Consider the following 4505-nt stretch of genomic DNA (forward strand, 5'->3'; position numbering starts at 1 on the left):
CACCACCACCACCACCACCATCACCACCACCACCATCACCACCACCACCACCACCAACAACAACAACAACAACAACAACAACAACAACATACTTGGGATTTCAACATGTTTCTCTTCTACCTTTTCCTTTCTCCCCTCTCTGAATCTGAATCACATTATTTCCCTTTAACTTCACATCACTAGGAGAGAAGGCATTCTTTTATTCTTTTATTGGTGTCCTTGGACCCTTGCTGCCCTCATCAAAGGGTCTCTTGTCCTGCTTGGCATTGCATACACATCCACGACTGCCCTTGCTGTATCTTCTGGTGCTCTCTGCTTCTTTAGTATTCAGCACATTATGGGGACGGGGTGCCTGAGATCTTACTGACTCTTTTTTTAGCCCCTTTTAAGATTTAATATTGTTCTCATGGTTACTCTGGTGTGGGACCCTCACATTAGCTCTGGGTAAGTGGGAGGTTGGCCTCCCAGTAACAAATGAATCATGCCTGGGGTGATGAGCAGAGTAAAAATGGTTACGACTGGCTGTAATCGGTAAGGGAGGGTAACTAGAAAGGCATGGAGCAGAGGATCTTGCCAGGAGAATTTGGATTTCAAGAAGGGAGACTTAAGTATGCCGCCCTTCACACCTATCTCATTTCCTGTTATCTGTGACTGTCCTCTGTGACCAGGGTGGTCTGTGTTTCACTTATGTATAGTTAGTAAATAATTAGTATCCTACTATATGCCATACAGATCATTTTTCACACTGAACTTGTTTAATTTGAACTTTAAAATTTATATAAATAAAATTAATCAAATTGTAAAAAAATCCCTTTATGTGTATTTTACTAACAAGAATTAATTTTTATTTTTTTACCACACTCCACTCCCAAATCACCAGTAGTCAAATAGCTGACAACTTAAATGGAATAACATGGAATACAGATGTGAACTCCAGAAAGATAGGGATTCAATGGAAATTAAGAGAATGCTGTCAATACCTGTAGGGTAAACTTCTGACGGGAGTTTCTAGCAACTGTGGAAACAGCTGGCGAACATTTGCTAACAGATACCCTGCTCCATATAGTCACTCTTTATCTGGAAATTACTTTCCCAAATTGATTGAGTTTCTTGGGGGGGGATATGGATTTTTATTTGCCTTGATGGTCAGGTGACCATATGTCTAAATTTCAGATGTGGTATATATAGTACTGACAGCTGCCCAGAGGGGAACACTTTTAATAAATAAATATTCTTTTTTGTACAAGAAACAATTTTGGCAGTAAATTTTAAAAATCAAGCAATTACATTTAGGAATGGCAATATCTGGGACAATTTTTGAGATGTTTGAGAAGTCATATTTAGAACAGGAAGTAGAACAAGGAGAAAACAATAGGCTTTGTTTTATGTAACACCAAAGCTGTCAAAGCATTTTAAATTACTGTATTTACTATTTAGATAACGAGATGAAAATATGAGCAGCAAGACATCTAAAGTAATTGTTTTATTAAGTCATCACAATTCTAAAATTAGATTTTAACTTTGGGTAAAGAATATTATGTAAATAGTGGTGAATTAAATACATCCAATATATTAATTGGTTTTACAATCCAAGATTATTTAAATAGCACATGTGTCTTGTGAATGTAGTAGTGCAAGCTAAAGGGGTACCCATGCTTTATCCTCTCCTGCCTTCCCAGGAAATCGGGCAAAAGCTTGTGTCCACAAAGACTACAGCTAGATGAAGGCAGCAGTACACGAAGTGAAGCAGGACAAAGAGCATCTGTCACCGTTATGAAGGGATAAGGAAGACATCTACCGAGGATGAAGGAGATCAGACCTAGAGAGGCTCCTTACTCTTTTCTTTTATAAAATTTTCTAGCTTTTAAGAAAACAGAAACTATTGCCTCTAGCATTCTTTAGATCTCAGGTTTTAAATCAGTATCACTCACCACTTTTTACAAATGGGGATTATGTCCTGAAGTAGTGGCATTTTAGGCGATAGGACTTCGCTTTGCAAGTACTAAAGATAATATACTGTCATCTGAGCCTCAGCAACAATGCCAAGAACACAAATGAGAATGGATGGTGTCGTAGTGAGTAGTGCAAGGCAAACTGTACCTCCACAGAGTGAGACTTGGACCTCTCTTATACCAGACGTGGAGAAAGACAAGAACATCAGGTCTGAGATGCTAAAACTCACCAAAGAAAAGACAGGGATAAATCTTTTAGTCTTCATATTGACTTATTGAATTAGATTCACGAAATCCAGACAGCAAGGAAAAATAAATCAGGACTCCATAAAACTAAAAGCTCCACTCATCAAAGCAAACAGCCAAGGTAAAAGGCTATCTAAAATATTAGAGAAAACCTCTGTCAACCATGTCTGAGGAATGAATGAATGCTGAATGCAGGTAACAAAAGAGTACAAATAAAGCTAAAAAGGGAAACTAATTGCAATCTGATTAACACACAGGCAAAGGAATTGAACATGTATCTGAAGGACACCCTGGATTGCAGAAAAAACTGCTGAATTCTATCAACTGATATACGTTAAAAAATGTTAACGTCAGAATGGAAGTCAGGGAATACACGTTACTTTTACATATGGCATACAATGTGATTGGAGAAAAAGAAAACCCACCAATGTTGCAGAAATCAGAGGGCATCTGACAGAAATGTTGCCGAGGACAGGGGACATCTGATAGAAAGCCACAGAGGAGAAATTTGCTCCAGAGAAAGCATCAGTTTTTCCAGTTTGGTTGGATGCCTGAAGAGACTTGGGAGCCTTGAGCCTGGAGCAAAGGACGATGCAGGAGCCTCTGAGACATCAAATTACAGTAAGCCATCCCAAAACAGAATTTTAATCATATGTTACTTGAAGAGGACATCACAGTACTTAGTGCAATTGTGACCACCAGAGTAAAGTCCTCCCTACTTTCAATTGCAATTTTTATATATTTTCTCTCAAAAAGGGTTGAAAAATAGTTGTATAACAAAAACAAAATTAATTGTACTAAAACAAAGGCTTGAGAGACAAAAGACAAAGGAAGTAAGGGAACAGGAAGGGTTTAATTGTAAACCTATGGTACCTAATGAAATTGGGGATCAAGATAGACAGCACATTGAACCTACAGAATGACCTCTTAATGAAATTGAGGAAAGGTGAGCACCTCCATTAGCTTTCCTAGATACCTGGGAACAAATGCCAGAAAAATGGTGAAAGTTCAAAAAAAAAAAAAATCTAGTCTGGAATCCTATCAAAATACAGGTTCTTAAACATTTTAAACAATCAATAGTAATGTATGAAATGTACTCCCTCTATGTGAGACAAATGTTAAATATCTTTGCTACCCCAAATAGGATTATCCCTCAAGACTGAAAAGATTAGCAGCAGCTATAGTGGAAGCTACATGGCTGACATGGTGTGGAGGAGAAGCTGCAATTATGGAAATCATAAAAGGTCTAAAGGTGTTAATATCATGAAAGATCAAATGGAGAAGGTTCATTTGTTGACTTAAAACAGTAGATGCAATTCGATGAGCCTATTATTATACAATATACTTCAGTGCTTTAAGAGCCTGGGATGAGGTAGAGAAACAAGTAAAATGGTCTATGTCATTCACAAAGATTATGCAAAGCCCCAAGAGACATTTACTGACTTCTTACATAGGTTACTGTGAACTATAAACATCAGATCCATATATGAAAAGGGTACTAACTGAAACTTTAACTTTTGAATATGCAAATGTAGAGTGTAAAAAAGTTCTTAGATCTTTAAAAACTTGATCGACACCTACGGGTGGATGAATAGAATTACTGTTGATATTGACCCTAATGACAATGTCATTAGACAAGCAATGGCTAATAATCCTAGATATAAAAATGTTCATTGATTGTTTCGGCTGTGGGAGATGAGGTCATTTGAAGAAGGTTGTAGGCAAGGTGTTTCTAGAGACTTCTTAAGAAACCCTGCAGCCTTTGTTGAAGGTGTGGTAAGGATAGGTGTTGGACTAATGAATGCAGATCAGCAAGAGATATACAAAGTAAGCACTTAGGGATTCTTAGGGACACTCCCTAAGGGGGTTCAGCTCCTAGGACAACACAAGCCAGATATTTCCTGTCAGCTATCTACAGAGTAACTAAAGAAAACTAAACTAGGTATTGGGGACAATGTATATTGAAATCTTATGTAATATGGTTTGATTATTTCTGTGTTTAAATGGGTGAGAAACCCAGGTGTCAGGCATGGAGCTGGGCATGGAATATGAATGCCTACACGTCTAGTTTATGTGTGGATTCATAAAGATCTAATTGTACACTGATAAACAGAAAGGAGAAGTAGAATTAGCTGAAAGACACTGGATTATAGGAAGAAAAAAAAAACCTGCTGAATTAGATCAATCCATATACTTTTTTTTTCTTTTTTTTTTTTTATTATTATTTTCTTTATTTACATTTCAAATGCTATCCTGAAAGTTTCCCATACTCCTCCCCCCACCTCTGTTCCCCTACCCACCCACTCC

The sequence above is a fragment of the Mus pahari genome, chromosome 10 (genome assembly GCF_900095145.1).
Source record: "Mus pahari chromosome 10, PAHARI_EIJ_v1.1, whole genome shotgun sequence".
Classification (NCBI taxonomy): domain Eukaryota; kingdom Metazoa; phylum Chordata; class Mammalia; order Rodentia; family Muridae; genus Mus; species Mus pahari.